Below are 25051 nucleotides of genomic sequence, written 5' to 3'. Positions count from 1 at the left end.
CCTATCAACACTTTTCTATGTGGCAAAAAGGGAAATGTATGAAAGAATAGGATGTAGGGAATTCACAATTCATACTCATGACTATGAATGTGAATGGAATAAACTCACCTATACAAAAGAGAAAGCATGAAGAATGGATTAAAAAGTAGAATCCAACAACATACAATTTATAAAGAAATAATTGAAACTTAATTCATACATTTAAAATTAGGTATTGTAATATAATCTGTTATATCTTAATTAAATATAATCAAGGATAATAATTATGATCTCAGGCAAGTCAATAGTATACAGAAAACATAGTTAAAAAGATGTGAACAAGAAAAATACATTATATTTAAATGTACCATAGACATAAACTCACACACACACACACAATAAATGGCATAGAATCAAAAAACTTTAGAGAAAAACTAAATAAGTTATGAAAAGAAATAGACAACAAAACTCTAATAAATAACGTCCTCAATGTACCTCTAGGTTAGAAACAAATCTAACCAAAAGATTAAAAGGAAAAAGCCAAAGACCTGTATAGAAATTTAGGAAATTTAGAAATGGAATCTAGAGATCTGTGGAAATTACTAAATGAGAAAATAAAGATATTTATGTCTTAGCTATACATGACACCTTAAAAAAGCCATGTACTAGGGAATGAACATATAAAATTCAGGAAAGCAGAAATATTAAACACATTTTATGAGCCATCACACAATAAAATTATATATAATAAAAACTTTTGAAAATGACAAAATTGTTGACTAATGAAATCTGAAAAAATTGGTGGGCAAAAGAATAAATAATAGAAACAAACAAAAAAAGTCATCAAAGAAACTGAGAATACTTGGACAGTATACTAATACTTCTGGAATGTGGCCAAAGTAGGATTGAGGAGAAATTTTATATCTCAAATACTTTTATAAATAGCAAAAAAAAAAAAGAATATGTGAATGAATTGGGCATGCAACTAAAAAAGAAAAGAAACTAAAACCCAATACATTTAAACCTCTTAACTAAATACCAAAATGGGAAAATGCCAAGAGATTTTAAAAATTGAAAGTAAAAATTGAATAACTAAATAAAAATTTGAGAAATTAAACAAAAACAGTAAAAAGGTTCATGATTAACCAGTATAATTAAAAAGAGATGAAAACCTAATTATAAGTATCAAGTATTAAAAAGGAGAAATGACAGCAAATAAAGACTAGAAGGAATTTTTATAAACTATATTATTTAATTACATGCCAGCAAAACTGGTAATTTAAGTAAAGTCGATGAATGCATAAAAGTGTAAAATGCCAGGTTACCAGAACAACTATACACAATTTAAATATCCAAATTACTTAAAATAATTGAACAAATCAGCAATGAAATCTCAAGTTGGTGGGGGGATATCTTAGGACCAAAAGGATTTATAGGAATTTTAATCAACATTTAAAGAACAAAATGATAATAAAACTGTTTGCAAATTAAGAAAATATAGATTCTACCAAATAATTCCTATGATATAAGTATAGTTTTGATTATCTAAACCACTGAAAGATAAATCAGAATAAGAAAACTAGAGCCTGATATTTCTAATTGATAATGACACAATAATTTAAAATAAAATATTTTCAAAAAAGCTATAATAATATCCAATAGAAAAATAGTATACATTGTGACCAAGAATAGGTTTGTTCAATATTAGGAAAAATATAAATATAATAAGTATGATCAATATAAAAATATAAAAATATGATTATATCAAATAAAGACTGAAAAAGCTTTTTCAAATTCAATATCCTATTTGTTTAAAAATACTAAAAGTCATAGAATTAAATTGATTATTCCTTAATATGGTAAATTTTATTTATCTAAAATCAAGAGCCAGCAATTGTGATAAACTAGAGACCTTTCTAATAAGATAAGTATTAAATAGGAATGTTCATTATCACTATTATTCAACATAGTGCTAAACATGCTAGCTTATAGCAAAACAAAAAAAAAATTCAACAAATAAGATTAAGGAAAGAAAACATTTTTTTGCAGACGATATAATAGTCTTCATAGAAAACTATAAGCAGTCAACTAAAATTAATTAAAATAGTTAAATTCTTTAGCAGAGAAACAGGATATAAAATAAGCCAAAACATTCATCCTGTCTGTATGTATATTATAAATAACACTACAAGGGAAAAGACAGAAAATTTCCAGTCAAGATAACTATGAAATGTATACAATATTTAGGCTACCCATGAAGATATGTAAAAGAACTATTTGAAATCAAAGAAAAAAACTCACTTTACAAAAATGAAATTAGGTTTAATAAGTAGAGAGATATTAATTGTTCATGGCTAGACCATGCCAAAATCATGAAAATGAGAGTTATTCATATAAGTTAATTTGTTTATTCAGTACCTACATCCAAACAACCAGCACACTGTTTTAAAGTATTAAGGAAGAATAATAAAATCCATCTGGAAGAAAAAAAAGTTGGGTTTCTAAGGGGAAATAATGGAAAAAAAGATGACCAGAAGTACTAGTTCTTAAATTATAACAGAAAGCTCCAACCATCAAAACTATTTATTTCTGGCTGAGGAAAAGATAAAAAAGTCAATCAGTGAAACAAGTTAGATATATAACTTAACATAAGCAAATGCACAGAATAGCACAATGTTTCATAAACCCAAAGACCTTAACTACTAGGTTAAGTCTACAAAAAGTGTTATGAAACCTGGAAAATAGACCAGTTGAAATCAAGTTAGATGAAGTTCTCAAAGAATATATACCATAATAAGCTTCAGATCAATACATGATTTAAAATGTCACATCAAAAACAAGTTAGAAGAGAAGGAAAAACATCCCCTCAACAACAATGGATGGAAGAGCTGATGTGCAGACATAGAGTGGAGAAGATAACAGAAGTTAAAATGGATATCTTCTATTACATGATTTAAGACGTTTTGCCAAGCCAGTCCAATGCAGTTAAAATAAAAAGATATAGTCTTGCTAGAAAAGGAAAGGGTAACTGAAGCAACTTAAAAATGTAAAAAAGAGAACAAAAAGATGTTTAGAAGGAAATATAGTTAAGCAAGACAGTTTTGGAAGTAACATGTTGAATTTATTTGAGCTTCTCCATTAAATTTTAAGTTTCTTTAAGTCAGGAATATTTTTAAAAATTTATTTGTATCCCCAGTGCCTAGCATAATGCCTGGCATATTGTAGGTCCTTAATAAATGCTTCTGACTTTTTTTTAAAAGAAAGCTATTCATAATAGTGGTTTCTAGTTTTATATACAATATTTTTTCTGTTCTACTTTGTATATAGAAATATTATCTTTAAAATTCATATGGAAAATATTACATTAAAATAGAAATAATATAAAGTTGTTGAACTAGATGGTCTTTGAGGTCCCTTTCACCTCTAAATCTATGAATCTGTGAAAGAAATTATACCCTGCCTTGCGTTATTTAATTTTTCCTTTTTTATCTATTCCTTTTCCCTTACTAGGTTGCCAAGCCTTAAAAATAAAGATATCTTTTATGTCTTCATATTCTTTACATAGCCTTCTATCTTGTGCTGCATATTTTTTTTGCTTTCTCATACCCATGTTTCAAAGATTATCTATAAACTAAATTAAAGTAAGTCCCCAAACTAGTTGGTATTATGGATAGAATGCTGGATTTGGAAGTCAGGAGAACTGAATTCATATTCTGCTTCAGACCATTATGATGTGATCCCGGACAAGTCACTTAAAGCCTCTCAGTTTTGGTTTCCTCAGTTATAAAATAAGGATAGTAATAGCAACACTGTCATACTGTTTTCATTATACTTGAAAAAATAGAATATTTAAAGTGCTTTGTAAACATTAAAATGTGATATAAAGTGATATTACTAATATTTTTATCATTTTTGTTGTTGTTACTATTATTGGTACTACTATTATTATTGTGGCTAGTTTCTGTCAGTGGATACACTTGAGGCCAGGTCTTCTTGACTCTAAGGCTTGTCCACAATCTACTATGTAATACCATTTTTCAACACTTAAAACATAATAGATGTTTAAAAGATCTTTTCCTAGGATCCATTTTTATATACTTAGAAGTGACTTTCTAGCTAGAGACCATTGAATCCAAACCCTTCACTTTACAGATAAGGAAACTGAGACAGGGAGAATTATGCATTGTACAGCATCAAATAGTAACTTTGAGGCAGAATTTGCACCCAGTCTCCTTTGCCTCCAGGTGCCAATACTGTGTCCCCTGTACTAGGGGTTCTAAACCATTTGGCAGTCTGGTGAAGTTTATGGACCTCTTCTAGGAAAAAAAAAAGTTTTTAAATGCATAAAACAAAATCCATAGGATTACACTGGGACAAGTAGTTAACCAAAATATTTTTAAATCATCTTCATAAATCCCACTTTTCAATGTGCTTATTGACTGAAAAATGGCCACCAAAGGAATGAGATAGACTAGTAATCAAATTCCTCATAAGATACCTGGCTCTTATTGCTAGGAAGAGACTACAAGATTTTATAAGCCTTCAAAGTTAAAACTGGTCTCAATTCTGTCATGTTAATGGAGGAAGTTGAACAAGATGCTTTTTAAGGTCTAGCTCTAAATTCTATGATCTATGTCTTTTTTTCCCCATAACCTCTGACCTGGCTGTGAGTTCTTCCCCTATCCAAAATACAACAGTAAGGAGACCATTTCCCTCCTCTCCCTCTATATCTAGTCTCAACCTTGGCCCCAACTTTGATGTGGCAAACAGATAACTCAGTTAGATTTTTTTCCACAATGTCTTCTTTGAATTAGAAATAAGGTACCACAGTTGAATTTACTTCAAAACTCTGCCCTACAGGGTCCAATGGCTGGGTTTTCTTTCCTTTGTGTTTGAAGTCTGTGCATTTGGAGGGGGGCATCTTTAGCTGCTCTTATTATAGAAACCTGAGGTAGTTTCCCCCTTCTCTATATCTTTTCTTTTTCTTCCACTTTTGTCTCTTCCCCTTTTTTGCCCCTTCTTCCAGGATACTAGTAGCCTATGAATTAGAAAACTTTTGGGAAGAAGAAAACAAAGTAGTTTTGTGTCAGATTCAAATGTAACTGCCATGAGGCATGTGGCAGGCACTGTAACACACTGTCTGAACTCAGCCAGGCTGTCTTTGTTCTGTAGTCTTTATAAAACAAGTTGGTTAAAGCCAAGTCACGTCAGCCCAACACCACAGGTGGTGTTTGGAGTTGGAGATATTGACAGTAGGTGTTAACTTTTGTCTTCAGTAATCATACCACTAAAGCAAATGAAAGATACAGTCGCTGCCTAAAGGAAATGGGACACATCTACTGGACGGAGAGGTTGTAGCTAAGACATGGACCTATCAGCAATAGATAGCATTTATTTTTACTCAGTTTAAGAAACAGAATAGTCTATAAGGTAGGTCCCCAACATGTACTGAAACACATATCTTCATTAGATCATCTTGATTTTTCTAGTCTAATGGCATAAACACTTTATTAAGAATTAAGAAGGGCATATAGGTAGCATAGTGGATAGAATATTGAACCTAAAGTCAGCAAGCTTAATCTTCCTGAGTTCAAATATGACAGTAGGCACTTACCAGCTATATGATCCTGGGCCAGTCACCTAATCTTGTTTGTCCCAGTTTCATCATCTATAAAATGAGTTGGAGAAGAAAATGGCAAATCACTCCAATAACTTGGGCAAGAAAACTCCAAATAGGGTCACAAAGAATTGGACAAAAAGGAAACAACTAAAAAACAACAAAGGAACTTAGAATTCAGAGATATAACTAAATTTCTTCATTTCTGGTAAGTGGAAGAAGCAGGACATGGATTGGTTTGTAGCATGTGTTTACTTGTGATATTTCTGAAAAAGGTAAAAGTACTCTTAGGGTGCTATAATCACTGACTCTAAGAAGGAAGAACTATCTTTGTAGTTGCAAAGAACTGGAAATTGAAGGGATGCCCATCAATTGGGGATTGGCTAAACAAATTGTGGTGCATGGTTATGATGGAATACTATTACACTGTAAGAAATGAAAAACAAGTTAATTTTAAAGACCTGCATGAAGTTATGAAGGGTGAAATGGGCAGAACTATGAGAACAATACATACAGCAATGGGAATAGTATTTGAAAAATACCTTGTGTAGGTTCACCTCCCAAAAAAGAACAGATAAATAGAAATAAGCAAGACTTAATTTTATATATGCATATTTTTTGTCAAATGATGACTTCTCTAATGAAGGTGAAGGGGGGAGGGAGTGAACTGAGTATTTTAATGTAACAAACATATAAATGCAACATTTTTATTACTAATACACAGGTGAACTATTTTATTCACTTTTACAATAACTTTTGGATGGCTTCTATTTGTAGATTTGTGGCAATTATTTCTAGATGACCATAGTCAGGAGGATTAGATTCACTGGATCATTACATAAATCATTCCTGTTGTTTTAAAAAAATCTTATTGTTATTGATACCTTTTATTTTTACCTGACATTTATTTCTAAATATATTCATCCCCTTCCCCTACTGATAGATTCAATCCTTGTAACAAAGACTCAAAAAAGAAAAACAAAAAACAAATAAACAAAATCAAGCAATTCATTGATTGTCTAATGGTATACATGCAACTTTCCACAACTATAGCTGCCCATGTAACTATGTTCGCAGATACTCTACAACTGCAAAGATGAGTGGGAGCTGTATTTTCTCATTTTTTTCTTGGGTCAAGCTTGGTCAATATAATTACCATGTTCTTTTATTTTTTTAAATCGATAAATATTGTTGTAAACAGTGTGTATATTTTCTTCCTGATTCTGTTTACTTCGTGTTATACCAGTTTATATGTATCCCTCAGCTTTTCTGAGTTCCTTATATTCTTGATTTCTTATAGTTCAATAATATCCCATTACATTAATTTATCATAATTTGTTTAGTCATTCCCAATTGTTGGAGACCTACCCCACTTCTCCTGCCAGTACTCAACTACCATAATAAGTGTTGATATAGGTATTTTGGTATATGTTGGACCTTTCTGTCAACTCTAACCTTCTTAGGATATAGTGAGTAAGTGTAAGTGAGATCTCTGGGTCAAATGATATGAGCATTTAATTTTTAAATTATAAATCCAAAAATATATTTTCTTTCCAAAATTTGGACCACCATGCAGCTCCACCAACAATAATATATGAATGCATCTGACTTGCTCTAAAATGGCCTCTATTCTACTATTGTGCTGTAAGGAATGATGATTTGTATATGAACTTCAAAGACCTCCATGAACTGATGCTAAGTAAAATGAGCAGAACCAGGAGAATATTGTATACAGAAAGTGAAACATTGTGGAAAGATCAACTTTAATAGATTTTGCTACTAATAGCAATGCAATGATCCAGGACAATCCTGAGGGACTTATGAGAAATAATGCTATCCACATCAAGAGTAAGAACTGTGGGAGAAGAAATGAAGAAGAAAAACATATGATTTATCACTTGTTTATATAGCTATAGGATTTGGGGTTTTGGTTTTCAAAAGATTATTCTATTATAAAAATGAAGAATATGGAAATAGATATTGAATGCTAATACATGTATAACCCAGTGGAATTGCTTATTGGCTCTGGGAGGAGGGAGGGAAAAGGGGAAGGCTAGAACATGAGTCATGTAACCATAGAAAAATACTTTAAATTAGTTAATTATTTTATAAATGGCTTCTATTCTAAAATTACTTCACCTCTACAAAGATTTTCTAAGGTCATGTAGTGTCAATGAGAGAAACATCTCAGAAGAACCTTGTCAATCAAAAGCATGTGCTTCTTATTCACCTGGTGGTTATTTAATTCAGTATCTTTCAAAGTGTTTAAAATCGGGAAACATTTATCTGTATTTTGTGAAAAAGTTTGGTCCTTTCTTTGTTACTTTATTTTGAATTCATCAGACTGGATATTATCAAAATACAGTAAATTTTGTTATTCACTATGGTTAGTAATTGGGGTGCTGACTGCTGGAATGGAATGTAGGGAGTAATCTGTTTGACAGCTAGATTTATAAACCTAAGCATGATTTCAGTAGAAGGGATCCTTATAAATTATTTTTGTCACTAATTCAACCTTCTCCCTCGAAAGTTGCAAGAGACTCAGAGAGATCTGATTATTTCATAAGCACGCCAGGTACTTTGTGGCAGATTTATGGCTAAAATCCTAGTCACCTCCAGTTGATTTTCTTTGCACAAGTATTCCTGCCTTATAAAAAGTGCTAAAAAAACATATAATATAAAGTTAGGATTTTGAAAGAGTGTAAAGAAGAGCTAAGAGAGGGACAGCAAGGACCAGGCTCACAAGTTAAAGAAGAGTAGTACCAGAGAGATATATTACTTAGCAGAGAAGTGAGAGTTATCTATTTGCCTTCTGATTATACCAAGTGATGCCAGCTGCCCTCTTATTCATTTCAATTTCTTATTTAGATCCAACTAGAGTCACAACTTCCCAAAGCTACAGACCCTACGAATTTGCCCTGGTCCCTGCATTCTTTCTCTTCTTGCTTCCTTTTAAAAATTCAAAGCACATAAAACATCCTTCCATTCATTTCTCTTAGGTATATGACACATATGCTTTAAACTCTTTCTGAGATGATGGCTTGCTGAGAAAACAATGTCAGACTGACTTTCTCCAGTATTTGTTGATTTTTTTTCTGTCACTGAACTTCCAGCTTTCCAAAACCATGTTTCCTGGTAGGAAATTTCTCAAGATAAAAGATAAAGACCTGGAGGGACTTTGGGGATTTAATCCAACATTCTCATAAGACAGATGAGAAAACTGAGGCCCAGAAGTCATGTGATTTGCCCAAAGGTATACAGATACTAACATTCAGAGAAGTCCTCCAAGCTACTTATAGAGGTTTTCCTGAACTTATTAAAAGCATAAATTTTTTCAAATTAAAAAGAGGGTATTACTGGATCTCGAACTTCAGACTACATGTGGAATGCTTTCCATCCTCACCTCTGCTTCTTAAGAGTCTCTCATTTACTTCAAGATTTGGTTCAAACACCATCATTTTTTTATCCCCACCAGTTTAAATTGGATTCTATCATGATCATGAAAACCTCATCATCCTGAAAAATTGTATTCTTAACTTAAATTGTACTCTTAACTCATCAATACTCTCAGTACTTTCAGCCTTATAAATGGAAGGATGGATAGAAGAGCAAAGAACTCCACCTAATTGCTCCATTTAAAAAGGGCTTGCAGGCTGGCCAACTCTTCATTTTGCACTAGTTGCACTTTCTGGACTTGACTCCACCATGTTTGCATGCTACACATCTTCCCTCCCACTCTCTTTTTCAGCTTTCTTTTGTGTTATTTTCCCTAATTAGGTTATAAGCACACCGAGGGCAGGAATTATCCTTCTTTTTTCATATTTGTAATCCAAGTTCTTAGCATAGAGCCTGACATAATAGTACTTAATAAATGTTTTTTCTCTGAGTGATCTTCTAAAAAGAAAACTTTCCTGGTCCTCATACTTTGTAGTGACTTTCCCTCTAAAGATACCTTCCATTAACTCTGTAAGTATTGTATATATAGCTATTTGTAAACATTCCTATTAGAATGTGAGTTCCTCGAGAAAAGAACTTTTTTTTATTTTTATTTTGTATCACTAGCAATTGGTTTAGTATTTGGAAAATAGTATTGGGAATATTATAGATTTGGGGTTAATTAAAAGAGATTAGTGCCTAAAGAATGCTGTCTCAGGGTCTGAGGCCTAGTTGGAACTTGGAGTCAGTGTTCCTGCTGGAATTCTGAGGTACTATTTCCCAACTGTTAGGGTTTCTGGAAGCTGACTTTGGTTCTGGAGGCTGGTGGTTTTCTGGCTCTCTGGGAATTTCCTTTGAAATCTTGGAAATACCAGATTGACAGTTTGAAAGTGAGAAAGTGAATTTGGTAGTGACTACAGGAGAATACTAACAGAAAGAAGAAAGAAGACCTTTTTCTTTTAACTCTGTGAGCTTGCAGAGTAAAGGCAAGGCTTTGGGACCTATTTAGGCTGAGAAGCCATCTCTGGTTGACCAGGCCCAACCCTGACTAGACTGAAATTGGAGTGGTGAAACAGAAGGATACTTGCAGACAGTACTTTAAGAAAAATATATATTTATAAGAATATTAGAAATAGGTTTATATAGGTAGAAATTGGGTTTAGATAGATAAGGAGACTGAACGGGTCTGGGAATTCCCAGATGGAAGAAGCCTTGAGTTGGGAGTAGGTTTAAGTTAGTATCCCTTAGAATTAGGGACTTTTACTGTTAAAACTTTTACCTATCCTTATATCTTTAAACCTTAACTTATTAAATAGAGTTTTGTTTTACATTTGTCCCCATGACTTTTAAAACTTATACTGCAATGGGATTGGCCTAGTTTTCTTTTCTTTTCTTTCTTTTAACTAAAGAAGGATTTAAGTCTTAAGGAACAATCGCCACAATCTTATGACTTGTCTTATGATCATCTCATGACTTAGCTCATAAGAATGAAAACTTCAGAGATAGTTATTACATTAGGTAACAAATATTACTTAGTGTTCCTAACAGTTAAATATGATCAAAATGAATCCAAATGGATTAATCCCTGATATTAATTTTCTATCTATTTTGGGGTAGCACATTGTATTCCTGTCCATGTAGGCTCAAGTAGGTAACCTCTACAGTCCTTCCTAAATCTGAATCTGTAATTTTGTATCTATGTAAGATTAGGTACTGAAGAATAAAATAAAGTAGGTGGGAATATTTGGAAAGAATAATTTTGGTGTAGAAGATTAAAATTTATGAAGAAAGAATCATTTGGGAGAAAATATTAAAAATATTAAGAAATTGATCTTGGGCAACTAAAGGGAAACCCAGGCTGAGTATGGACCCAGTAAAGAACTCCAGCCATATTTCTACCCAAAATTTCATCTCTCATCACTGTGATTTTAGAAAAGCCTGAGAGATAGCCCTGAACAGAACCTAGAATTTGGGAGGTACTTAATAAATACTTGTTGATTTTTTTATTAAAAAAAAAACTCTTTAAAAAATATGTTTTAAAGAGAGTGTGTCATCTACTTTGAGAAATGTCTTCTCTATCTACAACATTTGTAGCAAATAAATTGCTCCACTTACAAAGACTTACAAAGACTGACCTGAATGTGTATGAGTAGCACAATGATAGCTCACATTTATAGAATGTTTTTCATAGCACTTTACTCATGGTAGCCCTATGATATAGGTATAACGGGTTACTTTTGTAAAGTTTTATAATTTATAAACTACCTTTCTCACAAACCTCTAAATGGTACATAGAGATCTTCAGGTCATGGAGATCTAGGTTATAATTCTGTCTTTGACATTTATTAACTGTGGGATCCTGAGTAAATCCCTTAATCACTTTGCATCTAAATTTCCTAATCTGTAAAAGGAGAAGGATGGACTTGTTGTCTTCTATGTCCCTTTTATATCTAAATTTATGATCCTATGAGAAAGTAGCATAAAATTATTATTTGTAATAATTAAATGATTGATGAAGAAATGAATCTTAGAGGCCAAATGGCTTCTCATGTCATACACCTATTAAGCAACAGAACCAAGGATTAAGCCAAGACATTCACATTTTCTTCCCTAAAGTAGTCAACATTTCAGCCTAACTACTCTACTTGTTGACATCACACATTGTTACATATCCCACATTTGTTCCTCTGTTCTTGATACGTGAATCCCTGACTCTTTTTAGCATAATGTGCTGCCTTAAACTTGAGACTCTAGTTAATAGTTATACTACTTAATGCCTTTCTGGACCAGTGGCAGCAAGGTCTACACTGATCAACAAATTCAACATTACCTGATGGATGATGGGATTGCTAGTTAGAGAGGGAAATGAATGGCAAGTGCAAACACTTTACAAAGACATGTTTCTGGAGTTCCAGTGTGAGTAGAGAGTCTTTTGATTACATTGCTAAATTTCTTAATGTTCTGTTCTCCGAAGTCTAGTTGAGCTTATTTAAGTGGGAGCTACACCTTGGTGTTTCTGTTGCATTTCTGAGTGTGAATTGGTTGTTGCACTGGCTGAATCTGTAATAGCAATATTCATGGAAAAGCCAGTTTCTCTGAGAGGACCCCTAGTAACCTCCCATACGCTTTATTAGGACAGGAAAGAAGGTTGCCTAAGGAAAGATGGCAGAATTATGCCCAGAGACTGAAAAAAAAAAACATGCCTCTTTAAAGCAGCAGCTTGCTCTAAATCTCTGCTCCCTGTGTGCCTTTCAGATTCAAGTCATGTGCATTGAGTTTATTGACAAAAACTCCCCCTTTTCTTCCTATCGGCACTGTGGAAGCAATATAGCTACAGATGGGCAAGCTGTGTTCTCTTCTGCCTTACACATCATCAACAGAATTGCCCGTTAAGTTCAGCTCTCAGAATCTTTATAGTGAATGATGAAAGAACAGTTTGGTTTCAGGTGGTACTAGGTTGAGCCTGTAGCCTTGGTAATTAAAAAAAAGAATAAGACTTTTTAAAATGTGGTTTTGTTTTAAAGTTTGAAATTCCCTTCAAAAGAGTAAATTGAATTAGTGGATTATGAAGTGGAAATTAAAGTGTGATAGCAGAGAGTCCTTTTAGGATACTCATTTGTATACTATTTTTAATAAGTTTAAAAAGTTTCATGACCTCTTTTTCTGGGACACAGAAGAACTAAAGAGTTATAGGACTGACTAGAACCTCTAATGACCATGCTGCCCAGGCTTCTGTACTAATTCACACTGTACAAGACAGATTTAGGAACAATGGCTTCTAATCTCTCTCCCAACCTAACAGTTTTCAAAACTCTGATCTGAGTTTCCATCTGACTCACCAAAGAGCCCTTTCATTTGCATCTATTAGAATATCACCAGTTCGAGAGTGTTATTTTACATTGAGTAAACTTTATTTTGGTGTTTATTAAGACTGACTAAGCTTGGTTCTTATATAAGTATTTAGAATCAAGGCTAGAAATATTCCTATAGAAATTCCAATTCTGTTCCCAAACATTGGTCTGGATCCTCTTTTCTGCAGTTGGCCTAGATTATGGCCTAGTTTCCATCTTCCCCTTTTGATTACTCCAGAAGCTTTTCTAGTTAGAGATTCCTAAATTTGAAAGGAGTTCAGAGTTGATCCAGTCTAATACCTTGTTCTCTATAGCAAGTTCTCCATTCAAACTTTACTTACACATCTCCAGGGATAGGAGACTCAGTAATTCATGAAGTTCTCTATTCCATTTTGTGAGACTCCTAAATGTTAGAGTGTTCTTCCATATCCTGAAGCAAACACTATTTCTCTAAAACTCAGGATGGTAGATTTTAAGATTAAAGGTTTAGAAATCACCTAGGCAGATGCTCTCATTTTATAGTAGTGATCAAGTGATATTAAATGTTCTCTCCAAGGTCACACAGGTACCAAATATAGCTGGATTGTAAACAGAGGTCCTCTGACTCCATATTCAAATCTGCAGTGCACTTCATCTTCAGTTGGTCCTAATTCAGACCTATTGGGCTAAGTAGAATAGGCTTAACTATTCTATATAGCAAACTTAAAAAAAAAAAGGAAGCTATTATGTTTTTCTTTCCTCTCCACCCAAATCATTGCTTCTCTGAGTTCCTTCTACAGTTCTCAAAATATGTTACTTTAACCACCTTATCTCTGTGGTTTCTTTCCCTACATATATTTTAGATTGTTCAGAAACCTTCTAGAATTTTATAACCAAAACTAGACATAATTATCTTACAGCTTTATCTCAAAAAATTTCCAGTTGCTACAGGGAAAAGATCTCTCACAGAGGTAAATTTTTCTTAAGATTCTATTCTTTTTAGGTTCTATTCTATAATCTATTTCTTTGTAAATAGATGGAATGGGACTAAGCATAAGGACATAGACCTAAAGTTGTAAGGAATTTCTTTGGCCATATGGTTCAATTCCCTATATTTTTCAGAGAAAGAAATAAAGGCTCATAAGTTATGTGACACCCAAGATCAAGTAGTTAGTAAGCATCAAAGACAGATTATAAGACTCCAAATTCAGTATATTTACACTATGCCATAGTGTAGATAACGTATAAGATACCTTCCTCTAAAGCAGGAGTTCTTAAACAGAGATCCATGAACTTAATTTTTAATATTTTGATAACTGTTTCATGATAATTTATTTCCATGGTGATACTCTGTGCTTTATGCACTTCAAAACATTCTGAAAATAGTTTATAAGCTTTATCGACCTGCCAAATGAGTAAACAACCCCCGAAAAAAGTTTAAGAAGCACTGTTCTAAAGGCCATGACTATGATTTTCTTTAACAAAGGAGGAGGTACTTCCAGTAACCACCTTAGATTGTTCCTGTCATTGAAGAGGAAAGCAAGAAACCCCTGATTGCTTCTTTCTCTGCGTTTACCTCACTTTTTGGCAGCTGTTTATAATTGAGGTCAACATTAAAAGAAAGCACCTGCCCTCCTAGTGTGATCTGTGAATCTCTAGGAAGACTTTTATCTTTCCCTCTTCAATACAAACAAGCAAAAGAACAACAACAAATCCCTCTTCATTTCTGTTTCTGGTTCCCTGATGTCCATCATGCCATTAGATTAAGTCCCTCTCCCCTGACATGAGGCAAATGACCCTTATAGGATTAACACATGCAGTCTACTGCCTGTCGCTAATGCCTTAACATATACACATGGATCATTTTCCATGTCAGGGCAAGTTTGGATGGCAATAAGATATACAATCAAGTAATCAATCAATCAACAAGTAAATAGTTACTACTTACCAGGCACAAATGCGAAGAAAAAAATCCTTTCTAAAAAAGAGCTTACAACCTAAGGGGAAGAGGTGACAAAAAAAGTACATGAACATATGCAGCATAATTCTAAATTTAATTCGAAAATTAATTAAACAATGAACATATATATTTATATATGCATATTTAATAATTATGGAGTGGCCATATATGGACTTTAAATGGTCCTATATGGAATATAATAGTTTATCATATATTATCTTTCCATATTTATTATTTTAAAAAATTTGTATCTGAGGTACTAAACAGTGTCTGAGTCACAATAGGATAGGTCCTTAATCAATGTTTACTGACTATTGACATGAATAAATACAGACAGATAAGACATTTATTAATCACTTCTTATATTCTGTCACTATGCTAAGTTCACTATCTTTCTCAGAGGAAATTCACATTCTAAATGGGAAAGATGAATCCTAGTACAAACACCAACAACATGGAAATAGGTTCTGATCAAGGACACATGTAATACCCAATGAAATTGCATGTTGGCTATGGGAAAGGGGGAGGGGGAGGGGAGGAAAAGAATATGATTCTTGCAATCAAGTCAAACTATTCTAAATTGACTAATTAAATAAAATTTTAAAAAAGAAATGGGAAAGATGAAACATAAAGAGGACATGAAGAGGGGAACAAACTATGCCCCTTCTTTAGTGAATTTTAAAGGCCAGGAAGGGTTGTATGTGGAAGAGGTAAAGAGTGAGGGTATTCTAGACATGGTAAACCAACAAACAGTGAAAAGGCAAAAGGCCTGAGATACGGTATTATGAGCAAGGAACAAAGAGAAGGCCAATTTGGCAGGGTTGAAAAGTATAGGTGGTAGAAAAAATTTCAGAGGCAGAAATGGTAGTTTAGAACTTGGTTGATTAGGGATTTAAAAGCTAAACCAAAAAAATGTTCATTTTCTCCTAGACTCAATAGGAACCCACCTGAATTGGATGAATAGTGGAATTAGATCTCTGTTTTAGGAAAATTACTTTGGCAGCAGTATGCAGGCGAGAGGGGAGTGGCAAGAGAAGAGGTAGGAATATCTACTAAAAAGATGATACAGTAATCCAGGTGAGAGGTCATGAGGGTATAAATTGACATGATAATCATTTTACTGGATGTAAAGATTAAACTTTAGGGGAGACTGAGGCAGGTAGAAATTAGTTTCTCTCTGCAAGTATTATATTTTTTAGAGGTTTATTAAGGATTAAGGATGAAAGAATATACAAGTAAGAAACATGTGCCTAGGCCAGAGGCCTAGAAAAAATAACCTTACATCATGGAAGAGACGCCTCTGCTCCAAAACGGAAGTCCAAAAGAGACCCAAAAATCTTTGCCACCAGCTTAAATCCTTTCTCGATCTCAGCCCACCTCAGAATTCCCGTGAGATTACAAAGCATTTTGGGGAAGTGGAGCAAAGGCTTGTGGGGATTGTAGTCCTGTATTAGAGTCTATTTTTTACAATTCCCCATTTGATCCTCTGGGAAGAAGTCCTTTCCCCAAAGGATCATAAAAACATAATCAATTTAAAGATTACAATAATTTGAGGATAAGAGAAAAAAAAACAATAATTACTGGACGCATTGACAGAAAGCCAGTTAGGGGGCAGTCCCCTTTGGTATAAAAGTATACATACAAATAAATGTTCAATCAACCACACCCAAAGTTCAATTTTATGCAACTTGTGGTCTGGAGGCATCTTCATTATGTCTTCTCCAACAGTTCAGTTTCTGGGTTCAGAGAGGTAGCATCTTCTTTATCTAAAATTCTACTCAAAAGGAATTTAAACTTTGCAATTTAAATAATGATATTTTTACATTCCCCCCTTTAAGAGGGTGATTGACAAATAAAAGGGGATCATTTAGGGATGCATGGCTGAGGTATGAGGTATATGAATCAATTGGTAAGAGATATTAAAAAAGATATCAGAAAAATCCAAATAAAAAAAAGAAAAAACTCTGGAAGAAAATATAGACTATCAAAGTCTTATGTATAAAAATTCCAAGTGAAAAGAAAAATAAATCTATAACTGGTCCTTGAATCAGGGCCCAATCAAAATGATCTAAGCAATGATGCATTTACCCAGTCAGTAGCCAGGACTACAGAAAGTTGCCACACTATGAAAGGCAGAAAAGAAAGGGACCAGATTATAGAAGCCAAGTAGGAGCCAAGTTTTGGGGATACTCATCTGTGAGTATCTTCAGAGTGAGTGTGGACACAAGGAAAGCCTATGTCTAGCAATGATAAACACAGTAACCTCGAGTCTTCACACTAGGTTCAAGACCTTTGTATTGGCCTAGAAGTGCATCAATCCATCCTGGATTGGCTTTTCTTTGGCTCTGTGCAATGGCTCTTGTGTGTATATCTTGTCCTGGAATCAGACAGAATCATTAAGCAAAGTCCCATAATTTTTAAATAATTAGTGGCATCGTTTTTATAGTCATAAGCTTTTTAGGGCATGCTCTGACAAATGTATTTCAAACTTATAGTACTGAAAAGTCAAAAGGTTAAAGAAAATCTTAATACTAGTGACATGTGCTTCAAATATAAAAAAGAGAGAAAAAAATTAAAAAGAACTGAAAAAGTATATTGCACATGCAAGAAAAACATAATAATAAAAGAGCTTTAAGAATTTCAAAAATGTAGCTTATAATCATTGACACTCTTTGTCAGCTAAGAAAATATAAAATGCAAGGCTTTCTCACCAAAAATGAGATCCATTTCCTCTTAATATCTGGCCATGATCACTGTGAGTAGAAGGCAAATGAATTGAACAGTAGTACAAATATGTAGTATCAATATCCCCAAAATTCTCAATAGCCCAATTAATTACAATAGCAAACAAACACACTTTCACATTTAACATAAGTTGTATGACATTTAAAAGCCTATGAATTGATGGATATTTGTCACAAGTTTTTACAAACGTAGCAATCTTTCAACCTTGGTGATAAACATATTTTTAAAACAAAGTAAAACTCATCTTGGGTTTAGAACATAATCAAGAAATCTATATATCGTTCTGGTGCAAGTAAAGTAGTGAGCTGAAGAGTATAAATAAAGGGGTGCTCCTTTTTCTTGGAGGCTTATAGGGATACAAATGCCCTGAGATTAACTGCCCCAACTTCCATTCACAAATTTAGAAATGCAGGAAGGCTGGGGGTTATAAAATTTCACTTCAGCTACTAGGCCTTACCTCGTGGTAGGGGCAGGCAAAAATAACCAGAGATTGTTTTAAAAAATTCCAAAAATCAAATTTTAAAAACCCTTAAAATCATTTGAGGCATTTAGCACATTAAATTTTTCCAAGGTTGTTATACAATTATAACCAGTCCTGAAGTCCATCCATCCTCTATGTGAGAATTTACAAAGTCAAAATAGAAAGGCTGTTTTTTTTTTAATATGGGCTTAATTACAATAATATTTGTTCAATAGTTATAGGGGAAAAACAACAGAATTTTTAAAACTCAGTACATTCAAAATAAATTCAATCAACCTTCAGTTCAAGCAGAATAATATTCAATCCAGTAATATATGAATTTAACATCACAAAGTTAAACCTTAAACAAAGCAAATATCAAAATGCAATACAGAGATTATTTTTTATAAACCATTGGAGTCTGAAATGCCTTAAAATATCCAGTCTTTAAGTTCCTTGGGTTATTATCCATTTAAATGTCTATTGTCCGAAGGCAGAGTGGTAAGGGCTAGGTAATGGGGTTCAAGGGATCCGTCTAGGGCCCCACAGCTGGGAAGTATCTGAGGCCAGATTTTAACCCAAGACCACATATCTGTAGGCCTGGTTCTCAGTTCGCTGAGCCACCCATTTGCCTCCCCAAATTTGAATCTTTGGGCTGAATCCTTCTTCTTCTTCTTTTTTTTTTTTTTAAATTTTTATTTGGTCATTTCCAAACATTATTCATTGGAAACAAAAATAATTTTCTTTTCTTCCCTCCCTACCCTTCCACCATCTCTCCCATAGCCCATGCGCGATTCCACTGGGTATCACATGTGTTCTTGATTCAAACCCATTTCCATGTTGTTGTTGGTATTTGCATTAGAGTGTTCATTCCAAGTCTCTCCTCAGTCATATCCCCTCCACCCCTGTAGTCAAGCAGTTGCTTTTCGTCGGTGTTTTTACTCCCACAGTTTATCTTCTGCTTGTGGATAGTATTTTTTTAGATCCCTGCAGATTGTTCAGGGACACTGCATTGCCACTAATGGAGAAGTCCATCACCTTCGATTATACCACAATGTATCAGTCTCTGTGTACAATGTTTTCCTGGTTCTGCTCCTTTCGCTCTGCATCACTTCCTGGAGGTTGTTCCAGTCTCCATGGAATTCCTCCACTTTATTATTCCTTTTAGCACAATAGTATTCCATCACCAACATATACCACAATTTGTTCAGCCATTCCCCAATTAAAGGGCATCCCCTCATTTTCCAATTTTTGGCCACCACAAAGAGTGCAGCTATGACTATTCTTGTACAAGTCTTTTTCCTTATTATCTCTTTGGGGTACAGACCCAGCAATGCTATGGCTGGATCAAAGGGCAGACAGTCTTTTATCGCCCTTTGGGCATAGTTCCAAATTGTCCTCCAGAATGGTTGGATCAATTCACAACTGCACTAGCAATGAATTAGTGTCCCTACTTTGCCACATCCTCTCCAGCATTCATTACTTTCCATAGCTGTCATGTTAGCCAATCTACTAGGTGTGAGGTGATACCTCAGAGTTGTTTTGATTTGCATCTCTCTGATTATAAGAGATGTAGAACACTTTTTCATGTGCTTATTAATAGTTTTGATTTCTTTGGCTGAGAACTGCCTGTTCATGTCCCTTGCCCATTTATCAATTGGAGAATGGCTTGATTTTTTGTACAATTGATTTAGCTCTTTGTAAGTTTGAGTAATTAAACCTTTGTCAGAGGTTTTTATGAAGATTGCTTCCCAATTTGTTGCTTTCCTTCTGATTTTAGTTACATTGGTCTTGTTTGTACAAAACCTTTTTAATTTGATGTAGTCAAAATAATTTATTTTACATTTTGTGACTCTAAGTCTTGCTTGGTCGTAAAATCTTTCCCTTCCCAAAGGTCTGACATGTGTACTATTCTGTGTTCACCTAATTTACTTATAGTTTCCTTCTTTTTGTTCAAGTCATTCACCCATTCTGAATTTATCTTGGTGTAGGGTGTGAGGTGTTGATACAAACCTAATCTCTCCCATACTCTTCCTGCCTTCTCTTTTTCACTATTTCCTTCTACACCAATGTTTGCTTTTGAACAGTCCCCCTTGTTCCCACCCTTATTTTACTTCCCTTTCTACCCTCCTCCCTTTTTATTCCCCCCTTATTTTCCCTGTAGTATTTCTAAAATTAACCCCCCTCTCCCTCCCTCTCTTGTACTGCTTCCCTCCCCACCAGACCGTTTGTTACCCTTCTACTCCCCTATAGGATGCAAATCTATTCTCTGCCCCCAATGGATTGGATTGTTTTTCTCTCTTTGAGTCACTTTCAAAGCACGTAAAAGTTGAGTATTTCCTGTCTCTGACCTCTTTGCCCTTCCAGTGTATTGATGTTCTCCCGCCTCCCACCATGAGCTTCTTTATGACATATAAATTTACCCCCATTTGTTTCTTTTCCCATTTCTTTTAATATTAACCTATTTTTAAGCTCTAGTTATATATAGATATATATACATACTCATGCGTATGTATTTTTGCATGCATATATCTATATACCTATTTTTAACAGTTTTTTAATAGTTTTTTAAAGTTTTTAAGAGTTACCAATGACCTCTTTTCTTATAGGGATATATATCATTTTAACTTATTGAGTCTCTTAAAATTTTTTTTTGTTTTTCTTTTTTCCCCTCTTTTTTAATTACCTTTTGATGATTCTCTTGAGTTCTGTGCTTGGGCATCAAATTTTCTGTTCAGGTCTGGTCTTTTCTTTACGAATTCTTGAAATTCTTCTATTTTGTTGAATGACCATACTTTCCCCTGAAAGAATATAGTCAGTTTTGCTGGGTAGTTGATTCTTGGTTGTAGACCTAGTTCCCTTGCTTTCCGGAATATCGTATTCCATGCCTTTCTTTTTTTCAGTGTGGATGCAGCCAGATCCTGAGTTATCTTCACTGTGGTTCCTTGGTATCTGAATGACTTCTTCTTGGCAGTTTGTAATATCTTTTCTTTGGTCTGAGAGTTCTTGAATTTGGCTATAACATTCCTGGGTGTTGTCAGTTGGGGATTAAGTACAGGAGGTGATCTGTGGATTCTATCAATCTCTACTTTTCCCTCTTGTTCAAGGATTTTGGGGCAGTTTTCTTTAATAATTTCCTGTAATATAATGTCCAGGCTTTTTCTTTTGTCATGGTCTTCTGGTAGGCCAATAATTCTTAAATTGTCTCTCCTTGAACGATTTTCTAAATCCTCTGTTTTGTGAATGAGATGCTTCATATTTTCCTCAATTTTTTCATTCTTTTAGTTTTGTTTTATAGTGTGATGCTGCCTCGTGAGGTAAAGACTGGATTTCATCCTTAGTTTTTTGGTTGCCCTTTTCCATTTGGTCAGATTTTCTTTAGAGGTCATCTTTCATCTTCTTCACCTCATCTTTCATCTGCTTTGCCTCATCTTTCATCTCCTTTGCCTCATTTTCCAGCTGGTTGATTTTGGCTTTCAAGACACTATTTTCTGTTTCCAGATGACTTATCTTAGTTTTTAAGTTCTTTTCCCAATTGTCTTCAGCCTCTCTTAATTGTGTTTTGAATTGCATTTTGAGTTCTTCCAAAGCCTGTATCCAATTTGCTGGGATTTCTGATTTTTCCTTTGCTGATCCCTCCCCCTCTGTTCCATTTGCTCTTTGCTCATTACCTGTGCAGAAGCTGTCTATTGTAATTTCTTTCTACTTTTTCTGTTGTTTGCTTGAGTTAACCCCTTCTTTGCTCCCCGTATTTGGCTGTGCTCTTGCTCCTCTCATTTGGTTTTGGTTTTGGGGCTGTCAGTCTCCCCTCTTGGGGCTTTGTCAGATCTCTTGGTACAGTCTCTAGGGGAGGAATGTTAGCTTCCCTGTCCTCTGGAGGCTCTTGATTGGATTGAGTTCAAGTGGGTCGGGCTGTATGTGGTATGAAGCTCTGAGGCTCTGAAGACTCCTGGAAGGCTAGGCCACCCAGGCTCTCTCCAGTTCTCTCCAGCTGCTTCTACGCTGTCTGTAAGTGCCTTTGCCCGCCTCCCTAAACTCTGAGGAGTTCTGATGGAATTATGTTTAACTGAATTGGTCTGGATGTGCCCCGAGGCAACGGTGAGACTGGAGCCCTATGGAGGGACCCAGCCACAGCCCGTTTCTCCCTGGCTTCCTCCCCGCTGTCCAAGCTGGATGCTCCGAGCCCAGCGCAGCCCCAGAGGCCTAGACAAAATAACCTCACATCATGGAAGAGACGCCTCTGCTTCAAAACAGAAGTCCAAAAGAGACCCAAAAACCTTTGCCACCAGCTTAAATCCTTCCTCGATCTTGGCCCACGTCAGAATTCCCATGAGATTACAAAGCATTTTGGGGAAGTGGAGCAAAGGCTTGTGGGGATTGTAGTCCTGTATTCGAGTCTATTTTTTACATAACTCAATAGGAACCCACCTGAATTGGATGAATAGTGGAATTAGATCTCTGCTTTAGGAAAATTACTTTGGCAGCAGTATGCAGGTGAGAGGGGAGTATCAAGAGATGAGGCAGGAATATCTACTAAAAAGATGATACAGTAATCCAGGTGAGAGGTCATGAGGGTCTAAATTGACATGATAATCATTTTACTGGAAGGAAGATGGTCAGGACCAATTTTGTAAATTGGTAAAAACATCAGGATTTGATGTTAGACTAGATATATGGGATACGGGTGAGCGAGGAGTTCAGGAAAACACTGAAATTATGAAATTGAAACAGTGGAAGAATGATGATGCCTTTTATGGAAGTAGAGATGTTTGGAAACAGAGTAAAGTGGTTAAGGGTGATAATAATGAATTCAACTTTAGACCTATTGAACACCTGAAACAGGGAGAAGGATACTAACAACAAATACAAACTCTTGCTAACAGAACAAATTCTGGTATCTTACTAGATAAGGATAATATAAACTTTCAGGGCTAGGTTTGTGTCATTTTTTTTGCTTCTTTTTTTTACTCCTGTAACTAATACAGTAATATATTAATAGTATGAACTTAGTAAATAAACATAGGAATGAATAGGAAACAACCCTAAAGCACATAAGACTTCAGATCAGTGCAATGACCTGAGATCTTACAAATCTGTTCTCTTAGGGAGAGGTGGTGGACTATCCATATTAAGTAAGGCATTTGCTCTAAAACGTGGCTTACATGTCAGTCTATTTTGTTTAAATAAATGTCTGTGTTACTAGGGAGGGTTATATTTGATGGAAAGTGCTGAGGAAGTGACAGCAATGGAAAAAAAGAACTACAATAACAAATAGGGTCAGCCAGGTGGTTCAATGGATAGAGTACCAGGCTAGACTCAAGAAGGCTCATCCTCCTGAGTTCAAATCTGGTCTCAGATACTTACTAGTGGTGTGATCCTGAGCAAATCACTAATCCCTGTTTGCCTCAACTTCCTCACCTGTAAAATGAGCTATAGTTGGAAATGGCAAGCTACCCTAGGATATTTGCCAAGAAAACCCCAAATGAAGTTACAAAGAGTATGACGAGACTGAAATGATCAAACGACAACAAAATAATCATAAATATTTGTTGCATTCAATCTAAGTAAACAAAACCCTAAATCGTCTTCTAGTATATAGTAACAAATTAGAAGCAGGTTTTGGGAAGATGGGAGGGCTGGGAGAGGCAATATTGCATGTGGTTTTTTATAATTCTAGCACATTAAAAAAAAACCCAGATAAATCAGTAATAGAATTTCAATCTTAATCTTCAGCCTAAGTTTTTTTGTTTTGTTTTGTTTTTGTCAGATTTTTGTTGACAACTGAAAATACCAATAAAAATTCATTACATTCATCCCAAGATTTAAAAAAAATAATGTCAGGCTACATGCAGAACATTAGTGCCCTTTGGAAATGTCTTTACATGAACAGGTGGGTATGGACCTTGCCTGCAGCTACAGTTTTTGATCATTTAGGGGTTTACTGATGTACCCTAGGCAGCACCCATTAAACACTTATTTGTACTCATTTCAATATATACCTTTAAGCTGCTCTTTTTATCTATTTCATAGTTGCAATCGGCTCACAGTGTGACAAAGGTTGAAAAGATTTGTCTTTTTCCTGTAGTTATATTTTACCTCATTGCTTTTCTCCTAGGCCAATAAACACCATATTTCTAATATGAATGTAATTATAGATATGTATATATGTGGATCAATATCCATTGTATACACAGTCACAGTCAAGGGAAGTTGGTTTGGGGGAAAGTCTGTAAGGGTCTGGATTAAGAAAAATAAATTTCAAATTCCAGTAGCTCTGCTAATTACTATCTGTGTCATAATAATTATTGGACAAATAACTAAATCTTTGTAAATCCTCGGTTTCTGCATGTGTAAAATGAGAGAAGTTGTTCTAGATTATCACTGAGGTTTCCTTCATTTCTGAAACTCTGATTTGAGGGATGGTGTTCTTAATGTTTTCAACTAAAAATAATACTATCTAATCTTTGGTCTTGGATTTTACCATCCACCTTGAATTCAACTGAATTTGTAGTATCCAGGCATTTAGTATGTGGTTTATGATATAGGCCTGTGACGGTGAACCTTTTAGAGGGCTGGATGATGTGAGAAATGTCTTTAGGTGGATGTGGAAAAGGAGGGGGGAGCAACCCAGTCCCATAACCCTTTGGCTTTCTAGAAACAAATTCTGGTGAACTTTGTGCTGGGAAGACAGTGTCTGTGCTGACAGAGAGGGCTCTGAGTACTACCTCTGGCACATGTGCCATAGGTTCACTACCCCTGATCTAGACTAGTTCTCATTCTAATATACTTTGAGAAAAGAAAAGATGAATAAGAGAAGAAATTAGAGGAAGAGGGGAGGAAAGCCAATGGATAGGAATAGTTGTGAATTTGATGACTTATCTTGGAGCTTAATCCCATTTTGTAGGAATGGGGAAGCATGGTATAATGAGAAAAAACTAAACTTGGAGTCAGACAACTTAGGATGAAGATTCATTTTCACTCTTTATTACTTATGTGACTTTAGGGGCAATTAGGTGGTACAATGA

General features: G+C 34.7%; 1 long non-coding RNA gene across 1 annotated transcript in view; it reads right to left on the bottom strand.

Moving 5' to 3' along the window:
* The window catches only part of LOC130457393 (uncharacterized), a 55891-nt gene extending 39607 nt beyond the window's left edge, over positions 1-16284 (bottom strand). Inside the window, exons 1-3 of the long non-coding RNA XR_008916567.1 lie at positions 16104-16284; positions 14810-14858; positions 5594-5647 (exon numbers count right to left, since the gene is read on the bottom strand). This is a non-coding gene — a long non-coding RNA (uncharacterized LOC130457393). The remainder of the gene's footprint in view (positions 1-5593; positions 5648-14809; positions 14859-16103) is intronic.
* Between the last annotated feature and the right edge of the window lie 8767 nt (positions 16285-25051).

This window comes from Monodelphis domestica, chromosome 2 (genome assembly GCF_027887165.1).
Source record: "Monodelphis domestica isolate mMonDom1 chromosome 2, mMonDom1.pri, whole genome shotgun sequence".
Classification (NCBI taxonomy): domain Eukaryota; kingdom Metazoa; phylum Chordata; class Mammalia; order Didelphimorphia; family Didelphidae; genus Monodelphis; species Monodelphis domestica.
Note: the sequence above shows the minus strand (reverse complement) of the source record. Positions and strands in the feature narration are given on the sequence as shown.